We start from the raw sequence: 14,891 nt of genomic DNA, 5'->3' as shown, positions 1-14,891 counted from the left end.
GTTGATGTATGCCCTGCTTTATTTCCTCATCTAATTTATAGTGGTTGGCATGTTTTCCGCGTAAGTCACTTTTAATAAATTGTGGATGCTCAGGATCCCTTTTACTGATAACAGTTCTGATTGGACGATCATTGAATGATAAAGTGTTCTTAAAAAATATTTTGCAAACTCGAATTCTTTTATCCTCGACCTCAAAGTGAAAAGCGTTATTTGGTTTACGATTACTAGCTTCTCTAACGTATCTGTATCGGGAAAGAATAACTGTCATACTTGCGCTAAGAAAATCACGCTGTCTTTAAAGATTATTTAATTTCCAATATTTTCCAAAAATATTTAGACGCTGCTCCTCAGTAAATTTAGTAAAACACTTTGAAAAAGTTTGCACTTTTCATCACCTGGTGGTTGTATATGCCTTTCTAAAAAGATCTTTTTTGTCTTGGCATTTCTATACTCTTTACCTGTATTTCTAAGACGCTTAGCTGCATTTTTTAGCCACTTTTCTGGACCAATCTTTCTTTTCCTGCTCTTTTTCTGAATATCATCTGGTTTCACATTTTCTTCTTCAGAGGAAGAGTCAGAAACTGAGGATGCACTGCAAGTACTACAACTCGAAGATGATGAAGATGACTGGTCAACATAATCTGTATCTTTAACTGAGTCGTCGAAATCTTCAATATATTCAAGTAACTCTTGTTGTCGACTTGTACTTGGACCTTCATACTGGCTTGCATTTTTGCAGTCATTTATATTGTCCCTGTTTGAAATTTGTTGAGAATGGTTCAGTTCCTGTTGGTTTTCCTGGATATCTAAAAACAAATTTGTTTGTAGCATTACGTCAAAATAACATGGAATCTTTAGCTTTATTAATGATGTTACTTGTTACTTACCATTCTCCTTTGTCTTCCATTCTAAAATGTCAGTACCTGGCGTATTAGTAACATCTTTTAATGCAGGATCAATAGCAGGGGTATTAACAGAAGTAGGAACATCGGTACTGTACTTGCCTGTAATTTTGAATGTGTTTAGAAAAGCGCCAATTTAGTTTTTAATAAATTTAAATACATTTTTTGGATGTGTTATTGGTTTGTAAGTAATTTTTCAGAAGTCGAATTTAAATTGTTTCGATATTCAAATTTACTATTTTATTTAATATAATAAAAGTAATATAAATTTTTTATAATTATTACCTCGGAGATTATTAACTTCATCCTGGGCCAATGGTAACTCTCCTATGTCTTCTCCGTGAGTAATCATGCTCACCATCCGTAATGTCCGATTGGAGAACATGTTTTATTTTTGCACAGCCTGTTATTAGCCGAAAAATCTAAATAAGAAAAGCAACATTAAAAAATTTTAACTTGGTGTAAAATGGATATAAAAAAATAATAATAAAATCAGTAAAAGTAAAAATAAGTCGCATTTAAATATCAACTCTGAATTCAATTTAAAGAAACAGTGTCACATCACTAAATATGACGGTTAATACTAATTACTACGTGCAGACTTTAAATAAGACAATAGGCCATTGTCATGACATATTGACACATGAAATGTGACTCTTTTTATCAAAATTACAAAAAAAAAATCTGAAAATTAAAAGAAATAGCGACATAATTCTAAATGTGCCAATACTGTCCTAATTTCATAATAAATTTTAACTTACCATTAAAGCACCTTTTGAAATATGACACTGTTACCGATAACTGGCGTGACCTCTTCACTTAAATGCCGTAATAATACTAAAATTTTGTAGTTGAGACAGTGTCGTACAAACTGTGAAATGAATTGCGCGTGATTGAAATAGTGACACTAGTGGCATCTCGCGGTCATTTTTTTAAATAGAAATGTGTCATTATTCTACGTAAATGTTTAGGATTTTTAGAGTTTCTTTCATAAATAATCTAAATTATAATAAATTTTGAGTTGTGTCACTATTCTTTCGAACGAGCGATATGTGATATATTAAATTGGGCAATATTTTTAAGAGATATCATAGTATTGCATCAGGTAAAGGCGTTCTTTACGATACCAAATATACAGTTATCTCAGAATCGCTTTTCTTTTAGATGTCCTAGTGTTACTCTGAGGCGACGATATGTTATATATATTTTATGCTTTCCACATTTGTTCTTGCTCAAATTGTATTGACTTTGTCAAAATCATTTTATTGGGTTAAATATAAAGTAAATATATTTTTTATTCCTTCACAAGTGTTTTAATGGGGAGTGCCTCCAATCTTGGCAGCCCAGCCCTATTAGATAAGTATTATTTATCAAAACATCACCCTAGTTTAAGATATTTAGTCCAAAAAAGCTGCCTGCTAACTTTTACTTCAATACATTGTAAAAATGAATACAAAATTTAGCTTTTTAAAAATGTATGGGAGACATTAGAAGTGCAATCTAGAATTTTAGAACTCATTTCTCCTCTGACCCATATAAGAGTTACATTTAATTTTGTATACTTTATACCGATCTTATTTAATTAAAAAAAACATTTTTTCTTTCAGCCTGTTTAGATCTTCAGGGACTACGTCAGGTTTCGTGTGTGCTTTAAGTAAGCGTGAATATGTAATAATTTTTTTTTGATCTGTGACTATTAAATATTGCCGCTAATTTAACTTTTAAAAGCCAGTTGTTGGATACGAAACAAGTATAATGACATTTCAATTTCAACCATGATATTGCAAAATCAATCTGGCAGCTGGCCTGTTAATTCTTGTCACGGTGATTTTTTTAGGAGTATTATGAGCGTGTTTCTTTATATTTTATGTAATCAAAATATGTTTTATTCGTTTTAGAATGATTGATAATAGGGCGAATGTTTGAAAATTTGAAAAAAAAATCACTGCCTTTAAAGAAAAACAAAACCCACTTTAATGACAAATACAATCCATTCCATAGTAGTTACTTGTATAAACCGGTGTACCTAATGTTATTTGTTTAATGTTTATTTATTTTTTACCCCGATAGAAGAGAATTACATATTGTTACATAGTTAACTAACCTAATCTGGTTTTATCAATAAACAAAATGCCTAAAAAATCTTGCTCAGATCAGATATACAAAATATACGGTTTAAATTCCTATAAAATCCATATAGTGCCAAAAACAAACTGGTTAACTTTTTTTTTTGTTTCACCACATTCTGGCAATAGCGAGATTTTTTAGCATCCATATTTGCCAAACTGCAATAGTGTCAATTTTTGACTGGTTACTACAGACAGAAGAACAAAATAATTATATGATATATTACTGTACATTTTATTCTGTTAAATGCATAATTTTTCCAGAATTATTGGAAAACAATTAGATTACCCACTAGTCATCTCTCCTTATCGTTTCCTTATTTCTTTCTTTTCTTGTGGCGTGGTTTGTGAAAAATTACATTACACAGGGTGGTCCCAACAAGTTCTTAAGATAATCTAAGCCATGTGTTCTTTGGCTTTGAAAAAACTGAAATTTGCAAAAAGAAACCTTTTTTACCTTGTTTACATAGTGTTTTTTCCAGACAGTTGAAAAATACTCAACTGTCTGGAATAAACTCAAAAATATCAAACTACCTGGTTTCTTGATCCAATAGTACCGAAAGTAATGGCTGCTCGAAAAATACATATAGAATCACCACTTTCGCTTTTGGGTTTTAATTTATGCACCAAAATCGCCAATTACAATTTAATACAATAAAATGCTGTGCAGGATTATACAATTAAGGTGGTTATGCTAAATGCACAATATCAATTCCATCCCTGCAATTGAGGAAACTTTTATAAGTGCGTTTCCTTTTTTTACATTGAGCGTTTGATTTCGGTCTAACTTCTATCGTATTAAAGTAATTCAATGACATTTTTTCGTGATTTAAAAGGGAATTTCATACGATAGAAGAAGTGCACTGTATATTTTGTTACAATGTAGAAAAAGGCCTGAGTCAAAGGCTTAATGTAAAAAATAGAAACGCATGGTACATGTGGTCAGAGGTTTTGTTTTATCCAGATAGTTGAGGGATGATTTTACTTTTCTCACTTCGAAAAAACAAGAATGTGACAACAATGTAGGATTCTTATCTTTGTTTAAGGCAGTGATATTCTTGAATTTATTCCAGGCAGTTGAATGGTGTTTAAAATTTCATTCTTAATTATTGTCTGGGAAAAAATGTATCTTCATTCAACCTATATTCCAGGCATCTAAGAATATTTTGTTAAGTACTTTTCTTTATGTCAGACTCTTTTTTTATACATTCCAGGCCGTTGACGTTATACCCCATTCCTTTTTTAACTGGATGCGAGAATAGTTATTTATGTAACACATGTGTAAAATGATCCTTTTTTTATGAATTGAGAAACTTGTCACGATAATTCCTATGAATAAAAAAAAGAGATTTTACACACGTGTATCATAAAATTTTTTCGACTACCGAAGAAAACATTAAAAAAAAAGCAAAAGTACCAAATTATTTTACGCACTTAACAGTAAAAAAAAGTCAAAACATTTGTTGACAAATTATAAATTAATCAATCAATTTTTCAAATTAATGAATCAAAACTTTATTATCATAAGAAATCTATTATATTGACAAAGCTGTAAAAAAAAAACTAAAAAATTATCAAAACATAATATAGTAAGAATACAATAAAACTAGATTTAACATATAATACAAATTACAATATTAAAATTCAAAATTAAATTTACATATACATCGATAAAATATTGAAACTCTAACATTAAAACATATTAAAAAAGGAGACAGTACATTTAAAATCTCTCTGCTAAAAAGTCTCCTATCTCATAGTAGTCTTTTGCAATAATTGTAATCCTTTTACACTTCTTTGAAAGAGCTTTTTATTATGAATTACTTTGATATCTGCAGGAAGATGATTATACAGCTTTTTACCATCGAAAATAAAAGATTTTTTTATTGATATACTGTTAGGTATCGGTAAAGTTACATCATTGGCCCTTCTACTGCTACATTCATGTCTTTCTATTACATTGCTGTAATTTCTATATTTTTTATGAATAAGACAAACGTATTCCAAAATGAACAAAGAAGGCAGAGTTAAGATTTTGTGTGAAATGAATAGTTCATGAATCCCTCGCTCCAATGTTGCAAATGTATAGCTTTTTTGCAGCACAAAAACACTTTTGAAAAGTTGGTCACAACATGCACGCCAGAATCATAATCCATACCTTAGATTTGATTCAATTCATGCAAAATAAGTATTTTTGGCAACACTAAACTCAACCTCCTGGGACACCACCTTAAGAACATAAGAATTTGATGCTAGTTTATTGCTTAGAAGCCTAATATGGCTTTCAAATTTTAATTTATTGTCTATGCCTATTCCCAAAAATTTATTTTCATTCAAATTATTTAAAGCACTTGTACCCAAGGATGTTTTACTTAAATTGCATTTAAAATTTGTAATACTGGTTTTGGCAATATTTGAGTTAATTTATTATAGTCACAACATTTTTTTAAATAAATCAAATGTCAAATAAACGTAAAATTACTTCTTACGCACTAGTGCGTAAACCAACCATATTAGAATTTTCAATTTCATCAAATGATAAGATACGCATCATACTTGTTCAACAGCACCATCAAGAATTCCAATATTTTCATCGATATTAATATTTTTTTCGATGAATGTCGCCAAAGCCAGATGGAGAAATGTATGAGCTCTGATAGCTCTTAAGCATGACCACCCAACATTTTTTCAACGGAGTTTGTAGCATACATGACACTCAAAAGATCTTTGAGACCACTCCCAGCCATGATATAACCAATTGATACAATGAATGATATAAGTAAATGAAATCCGCCAAGTCTTACGATTACTTTCGACAATTCTGTTGATTCTGGTGATGCTGCTACAATTTCTTGAGCTTTTATATACAATGGTTGATCAAACGTAACGATACATGTCTTATGACTATACCGATGTCCATTATTTAATGCACATTTTAAAGTAGAATAGATCGTTTTGTAATTACTAGAGGGCTGATGAATGAACGGTAGAAGTAAAACATGAGATTTTGAAAAGTTGAGATCGTCAGTCAACAGTAACTCCATAAAATTATTCCAACCTTTGATATAGAACGCCACTTGCCATACATCCAACTTTAACAAATCAACTTTGCGGATAAATAACACAGGTCTTGAATCATCATAATCGCGATTTTCGATGGTAATTTTGCTCAGCTCAGTCTTACCATAATGTTTATAAACTTCAGTTGGAACTTAAGATACCATTTTATGCATTTTCAGTAGCCGCTGGGATGGTCATCAATCTTGCAATTGGATCCTCTGCCATAACTGAACTCTGTGGTGTGTGTATTACTCCCATTACGTGAATGGTATTATGACTATCGATTATATAAACATTAATATCTGCATTGTGAACAGCAAATTGTATAATTGTTCCAGTTTCAGGTGGTAATATGAACGGTTGAGGATGGTGAATAGCAGCAACTTCATAAATAATGTTAATCATAGATGATGATAATCCCAAGTTTGCTAATATGTCAAGAATACGTCTAGACCCGAATATTCTATGGAGAAAATTGATAAGCTAATGTGTAAACGCGATACGAATGATCGTGGTCGTTCCTTTTTTATTTTTAATGATCATTTCTTCCAATAAATATTGTAAACTTTCCGGAACATTTGATTTGTAGGAGGATAATAATTACTATTAATAGTTTTCGATTGAATATCTCCGCCAGTGATTGCTGCAACGACCTCTAAAAATCTGAAACATTTTTATTTTTCATCGTATTTTCGATTTTCATACCAGGTTTTGTTCAAGATATCATGACGAACATCGGAGAAGCAAATCATAGTCTCTCTCGTGGTAATACCGATTTTTCTATCGTACTTTTCAAACGAGTTTTGATTTCACAGTAACGTTGTCAGGAACCAAATCTGTACATACCTTTTTCAGTTCAGATAACGTGAACTGACAGTCATCATTACTTTCGATGTAATGAAAAATTTAATCCATTGCTGAAGAGATCCTTATATCTTGGAGATCTCCCTTACTTTTGGAATGATAAAGGCTGTGCGAAAGAGACGTAGCTCTCGCTATGATGCTTCGCATTTACTGCTATTAAATCTTCTTCGTAAATAATAAGATTCTCAATTAGCCTACCAAGAGAATCATTACGCTTTTGAACTGTAGCAATCACTGTCGTTTTAAATGTTGGTCAGTGTGGAGACCTGCTTGATTTTTTGCCGACGACTCATAGGAATTCCCTTTTCATGTTCTTCGCAACACTCCATTTCACAAAATAAACATTTCTTATGATATTCAAATTGCTCGCTCTCGGTAGATTACGCATTCTTCGCCGAGGAGGGCTACCAGTCGAGGTACTTTAAGTTCATCATGTTGCTCCCTTTTAGCAGCAGTAAAGCTACTTGTACACGTATATTCTTTACGACATACCACGTGTACTTTGATCGAATCTAAACTCCACAATTTTTCCTTCATTTCGCTCGATAGTGGCGTTACGTAAGGTTTTAGTACCGCGATCGACACAAACAGTCTGTTAACGATTTGTCGCAAATAATGCAATTTTCGGCTATTTTTTAGTAGTTATGTGAATAATATCACGTAAAAACTGTGAGAAATTGTTCTACACGTCTGTATACAGCTAAGAATAACAGAGTACTGGTCAAATGATGTCAATGTCCCACAGCCAGGTCTTCAGTAGTTTACAACGCGCGGATCTATTAGGTCCATGGATCAAATGATAGACTATTTTTATTTAGTGCAGCCCTGTTTACAAGGATTGATTTTGAGGGTTAAATTAGTGCAGGATTATCTTTAGGATCAAAATTCAAAATGTCAGTTGAAGGGAGTTTATCAGTTTAGACGAAGAATTATAGGACATAACCTCAAAATCTTTAAAAGTGTTTTTGTGGTTTAAAAATAATAAAAATAAACTCATATATTAACATTTTCTAAGGCTTACCCTTGTCCTTCTCTTCCTCTTCTTTATTTTTCTGTACAAAAGTTAAAACCTTTTAACCTAACATCCAATAAAATGTCAGTCTTGTGATTTTGGTACTTTAAAATAGCTCCTAGATGTTTACACCGAAAAAAAATAAATTTAATCTACCCTGTTTGGGACGCATCAAATTCGGGTATCAAACTTTTGTGCGCTGCCATTTACACCGAAAAAATAGTCCTCATGACGTCATTTGATTTAAGTATAAAATATTTGGTACACGCGTTGTAAGCGCAGTATGTGACGCACGTACGACCATAGAAAAAAGGGCCAGATGTGTTCTAGGTTACGAGGAGGAATATTTTGTGCCCCTACTATAAATATTCAACGAGAAAACGATTTCAAAACACATTTTGACTCGATATTTATGATTTTTGACAGTTACCACACTTAGAGAGACCACCGCAATTTTCTGCAAATCGGAGGTCTCTCTTGTGGAGAATTTGATACTAAATAAAAAAAGTAATTGCTTATTCTATCGTAGGATTGATACTGGGCCAGTTGTTTACTTAAGCACACTATTATACACAATTTACTGTATTACGCAAATTATATACGCAATTTATTGGATGAGTGGACTGTATTGATTTTAGTAAAGTAAGATTTCAGCAAACACAAATTCAAAATTGTTCAAAAATAGTACGCCGCTGTTGGGCCAAAAAAATAGTAGAGAATGCCAACCCTGTACTCTCTCTCATCATCGATCAATCTCTACTCACATTAAATATCGCGTTATTTTCTCCCGCTTTGTCACCGAACTAGCCAATCACAACGTCCGAATGCTTACGCCCGCTGCATTTGGTGCCGGGGGCAAATTCTCTGAACTGAAGGAAAATACTTCTATTCTCAGTAAAGTTTGATGTTTGATGAGTTCCGCCTGTTTAAAAATAATCTTTTAAATAAAAAATTAAGTTCTTTGTTGTGGATTTTTCCACAACAGATACTATCAACGATATTTGTCAACAAGTGATTTTTGTAACTTTTGACCCTCCACAAAAAAGCTCCACTTGGGGACTTTTGAGAGATGAGTTCTATTGCCAAAAAGAAGGTTTTAAAAATCTGGTAAAAAATTAAGCCAGATGGGATTTTTTCAGCAGAGAAAGTCTAATTGTTCTGGACTATCTGCCAACTCTTTTTTCCTATTTATATTGTTTTTCCCAGTTAAAAGGGCAGGTGCTGTCTAGCATTTTTCCAGGAGTTTTCCATTCCTCTTCATTCTGAGTGGATGGTAAAACTCAGGTACCATTATGGTCACGGAAAGTATTACTTTCTGACAGAGCATAATTAATGTCAGGCAATGAATGTGTAATAACTGCTAGTTTTCAGAATAATTTGCATTATCAGCTTCTTCAGAGAGGTAAGCAGTCTGGAATTACATCCGGATTTAATGGATAAATTCCAGTCGATCGAAAAGCAGAAACAGCATTCCAGTTTTCCAAACTGTAGCCTGTTTATTGATTGGGTTCGATTCGCAATCTCTAGATTTCCCGTCAACTACAGGTCCCTCAGGTTTTCGAGGAATATACGGTGTTTCTAGCCACAAATTGATGTGTTTACGTATGACGATTTTTCGTACATGGTAACGGTAAAGTCAGGAGGCATACTATCTTCATACTCGCTTTTTTTGTTTGTGCCCTTGAATATAGACAAAGTTGGAATTAAAGTTCCCTCAGTATTGCAACAAACCATCAATGAAATCGTTTCGCAGTTTTCTGCCAAAGTTAACACCAGCACATTTTTGCACCTTTTTTTAGAGCTGGCGTACTCTGGTCGATTGTTTAATTGTAAACTGGTTTCATTCATATTAAAGAGGTCAGTTAGTTTGTTAATTAAACCATTTACTTCAAGAATTTGCACAAGAAGGTTAAAATATTCATCAACATCATGTTTATTCATCTTTTGCTAGAGCAAGAGTAACACCGTCGGATTTTCTGACTGACAAATCCTTATTTCTGACAAGAAAAGAATATAGCCAATATTTACCAGGTTTGCCTTTATTGGTATTGAATTTATGAGGCAACTTTTACTACTGAGCTAATCGAAATAAATAAGAAAATGTCCTCAACCTTCTGGAAGAAATAAGAGACGATGTTGATATCATATTTTATTTCTTCCAGCAGGTTGAAAAATAAAAAAATCCTCAAGTGCCTGGAATAAATTCAATATTGTCACTGCCTGAAACAAAAACAAGAAACCTACGTTGGTGTTATTGTTTTTAAGTAGAGAAAGAAATAAAATCGTATCTGCATTGCCTGGAAGAAACAAGAAACAACCGCTTTTGTGTAATATTTTTTTCTTCCAGGCAGTTGAAAAAGGATTGAAGTATTAATTAGCTCAACTGCCTGGATTATTAAAAAAATGTCTTTAAGTGCCTGGGTTGAGTGGTGATACATATTTTGTTTCTTCCAGGCAGGTAAGTATGAAATTTCAAATATCTCTCTACTGACCAAAATAAATTCTACCTGAAACAAAAATAAGAAATACGTGGTTACCATTTTTTGTCTAGTTCACTTATTTTTTATCTGAAATAAATGAGAAACCGTAGAAATTATAGCAGTATATGCAAAATTATTACCCGAATCTAAATTGGGCTTCTTGGTCACAAGGAACAGATCGAAGAGCTTTTTGGGTCCATCCTGTATTAAGCAAAAAAAATAAATAAAATAAAAATTGGAAGGTTTTACCAATTACCAACCCTTTTTTCTTTTCGTATAATCTACCTCGGTTTCGCCTACGTATGAATGTTAAATTTAAGTTAGTTCCTAAAATTCGATCAAGTAGTTTTTCGACGTAACGCATGTTTTTTCCATGAGCCATTTCATTTCCATCTATCGCTGCATTTTTACGGTTTCCATCATTGGGAACTGTGAAATTGATGCTTTTCTTCACCTTTTGTACAAATTATCTTATATTTTTACTTAACAAAGTGTAACGTTAACGTAGCCTTAAGGTTAGTTTTTAGGGTACAAAAGGGGCCTTTTTCATATATATTGAAAAAAAAAAACCTTATTACTGCCCTCCTTAAAATGTGTCCAAAGGACTTTGACAGTTAAACCGCTGATTAAACGCCAACTGTCAGTTGGATTAGCGACAAGTGACATTAGAATTAGGTCCGTGCTAAAGAAATTTTTATTTTGATTGAACGCTATGAAAAAGGCCCTTGATATTTTAAATCAATTCACACTTTTAACAACGTAACAAATTTAAACCAGGTTTAGTTAACCGAATTCAGGTTGAAACCATAAAAAAGAAGACTGACGCAAAAAAAAAATTGGTTTTAGGTTGTTTTTTTTTACCGCGATTTCTAGTAGTTTTAGAAATAAATGTTTTTCGAGTGCACCCAAATTACACTATATCCCCTCTTTAATAATATTAAGCGAGAAGAAATAGTTAATATAAGTAATGTTAAAAAGAAAAAAAAAATTTTTTGGGCGCACCCCTCCCGTTCGCCTCAATAAAAATTAGCTTGGACAAAATAGATTATTTTTGGCCTAATACTGAAAGGAATGGAGGCGAGGGTGCGCCCAAAAGAAACCTGTTTTTATAAAGATTAAGAAAAAACTGTCATTGTATCGTTAAATTTGATTGTTCTACTACTTGTCATTTTTGTACTAAGAAAAAAAACATTGTATATATTTATTATATGAAGTACAGTGGCTCGAGACATCACACCTGCTACTTTTGGACCACTGTACCTTATTAGGTAGATGGCCGTTGTTTGAAGAAATGATTATATAATAATAACATATTTTTGAAAAAAAAAAGACCCAATAGAGAGCTGTTTTTAAAAATGGTACAAATTCAATGTCAAGAGTTATAATGTTACACGTATTGTTTTATTTTTCTTTTGGCTTTAAAAACATGTTTTTGCAACCCTCAACTTTAATGCTTACATCGGTTTTTACTTTTTTAAAAACATGTTTTTTGGCCTGGGTTTTAAGTTTACATTGTGTCATTTATATGAGGTTTTTACTTATTAATATTTTCATATCATGTTCGATGTAAAACTTCTACTGTCAACTCTTAGGCTATCGGACGAAAGTAGAGGAAGTTGTGGGTAGGTAAGGTGCATAAAAGTTAGGTTCGCCAGACTTTCAATCATAGCCCTACCTCGAAATAGAAAAAAGCAATGAAGTTTTTTAATGAAACTCAGCTAAAACAAAAATGCCAGGAAAAACAGTGCGATTTTGATTTTTCTCTGAAACTATTGATTTTTGAGATCTTTTATTGATTGGGGCACGTACCAGTCTTTCAATTACGTTTCTATTCCGAATAACAAAAAAGTTATGGGGTTTTTTGAAAATCACTGAAAACATACAGTGTGTCCCACTTAAGGGTTAGCCACTTCTCTAAAATTTTTGTTTCTTGACCAATTTTCAAAAACTTTTTTTTGTTGGATAGATGGTCAAAAATGGCACTTATGAGCCAAGTTCGACATTTAGAGAAAGCAGGTCAGTAGGTACTGTATTTAAGTTTGAAGTGCGAAAAATCGAGAAGTAGTATTAGCGATATTTATTTTTGAAAAATGGTACTGGATTATTGTTCAGGACCACTTAAAACATAAGTGTACCAAATTGTTACACTTATGTTTACACTTGGTTATGATAGTATACAGGGTGTTGAAATAAATTGGAGTCAAATTTTTAAAAGGCGCAATAACATTCTTAATCAAATACGAATATTTTTTAAATTTTTGGCTAATTGGCATGCGTCTTGAGAACACAAAGGTTGGAAATATCCTTCAATAAACAACAATCGATCATATTATCATACTATTTTGGGCTTCACAATAATACAACTTCATTTATAAATTTTTTAGTTTTATTTCATTGTTAGGTTGCAATTCACACTTCACTAGTTACTTAATAATGTAATGTAGGCTAAGCAGCAAAAACTGAAAATAATTAAGGAATTACCTAACACCAAAGTTAATAATACTACTAGTATTTTATCTTTGCTAAGACTCAAATTTAAAAATTAATGCCACAAAACTGAATATTAATTTCTTCAATATGTCCTCCATTAATTCTTATACATTTTTCTATGCGTCTTCTGTTGTTTACTACCACCCTTCTTAACTGTACCCTGCTTATTTCATTACACTCTTGTCTAATGCGCTCACAAAGATCATGTAGAGTTGCGGTCTTGATTTGTACACTTTGTTTTTAAGGGTTCCCCAAAGAAAAAAATCTAAGGGAGAAAGGTTGGGGGAACGTGCTGGCCACTGAATTAATGGACTGTTTCGTCCTATCCATCGATTCGGATAATTCTGATTTAGCCAAATCCGCACTACCACTGCATTGTGGATAGACGCACCGTCAAATTGTATGTGTAAGTTTCTTGTTTCGGCTAACGGCAAATCATCGATTACGTCACTAAAATCACCTTCCAGAAATCGAAGAAAATTAAGTCCATTTAGATTTTCATTAAAGAAAAACGGCCCGATTATACGTTCGTTCAAGATACCGCATCATACGTTAATTTTCTGCGAATACTGCCTTTTACATTGGATCACCCAATGGGGATTTACGCTACTCCACATTCTAAAATTTTGAGATGACACAATGCCGTTTGTAGTAAATGTTGCCTCATCGGTGTATAAAATATTTTTCAAAAATGTACGGTTAGGCAAATACTCGCCTTGTAAACACAAACAATATTCCATCCTGCATTCTTCATCCCCGTGTTCCAAAGTGTTAAGGAATATAGGCTTGAAAGGCTTAAATTCTTCTTATTTTTCTTTAAACACCTCCATATGCAATTTTTGGAAATATTTAAGTTGGCACTAGCAACTCTAATGCTAGATTGCGGATTAGCATTAAAGTATTCAAGAATTATTTGGTTATTATTATTTGCTCGATTACGATGTAAATGAGGACGTACTCCGCCTACTGAACCAGACTGATCAAACCCGTAGTTTATTCTGGCTATTGTTGAATGGTGGATGTTTTTACCAGGATGTCTCCTGTTAAATTCCGCCGCAGCTTCACGAAATGTTCTAACTCCATCGCCAACTAACCGCACTACTTCAACTCTTTCGTTTAAATTGTAATCACCCATAATTGTTCGACAAGCAGTCAAAATGAACTAAATGCATGAAAACTTTGACAAACTGTCAGGAACATTTTCTTTCATAGCATACTTGGGTAAAATTCCCACAAAATAATTTTTAACCAGACACAATCATATCTTTGGAATTTAACAAACTCATAAAAAAAACAAACAAATTGAGCCCAAAATAGTATGATAATATGATCGATTGTTGTTTATTGAAGGATATTTCCTACCTTTGTGTTCTCAAAACGCATGCCAATTAGCCAAAAATTTTAAAAAATATTCGTATTTGATTAAGAATGTTATTGCGCCTTTTAAAGATTTGACTCCAATTTATTTCAACACCCTGTATACTAACATAACCAAATTTGGTACACTTATGTTTTAAGTGGTCCTGAACAATAATCCAGTGCCATTTTTCAGAAATAAATATCGCTAATACTACTTCTCGATTTTTCGCACTTTAAACTTGAATACAGTAGGCCATGGCCTGCTTTCTGTAAATGTCGAACTTCTTCTTGGCTCATAAGAGCCAAGTTTGCTGGACCATCTATCAAACAAAAAAAAGTTTTTGAAAATTGGTCAAGAAACAAAAATTTTTGCGCGTGATTTGTGGTTACATAATCGGGTAAATGTCAAATTTAGTTAATTGTCCAGTCTATAGCCGGGATTAGAAAGGTCATTTTAAAGTACAATCAGTACAATACGCGATAGTAATACATGTAAGTGGATATTTCAAAAGCAGTTTGAAACAAAAAGAATTCATTTGATGTGTTTCAGATTCCCTAAATACCAGAGACTAAATGACTTTGTACAAGAGGCATATAA

At 32.5% G+C, this 14,891-nt stretch overlaps 1 protein-coding gene across 3 annotated transcripts in view; it reads left to right on the top strand.

Moving 5' to 3' along the window:
* LOC126739674 (TGF-beta receptor type-1) overlaps positions 1-4,021 on the top strand; it is a 51,412-nt gene extending 47,391 nt beyond the window's left edge. For all 3 annotated transcript variants that reach the window (XM_050445454.1, XM_050445457.1, XM_050445459.1), the window contains exon 9: positions 2,510-4,021. The gene's annotated coding sequence lies outside the window, so the exon portion shown is untranslated. The remainder of the gene's footprint in view (positions 1-2,509) is intronic.
* Positions 4,022-14,891: the final 10,870 nt, after the last annotated feature.

The sequence above is a fragment of the Anthonomus grandis genome, chromosome 8 (genome assembly GCF_022605725.1).
Source record: "Anthonomus grandis grandis chromosome 8, icAntGran1.3, whole genome shotgun sequence".
Taxonomy (NCBI): Eukaryota; Metazoa; Arthropoda; class Insecta; order Coleoptera; family Curculionidae; genus Anthonomus; species Anthonomus grandis.
This window is presented reverse-complemented; position numbering and strand designations above follow the sequence as displayed.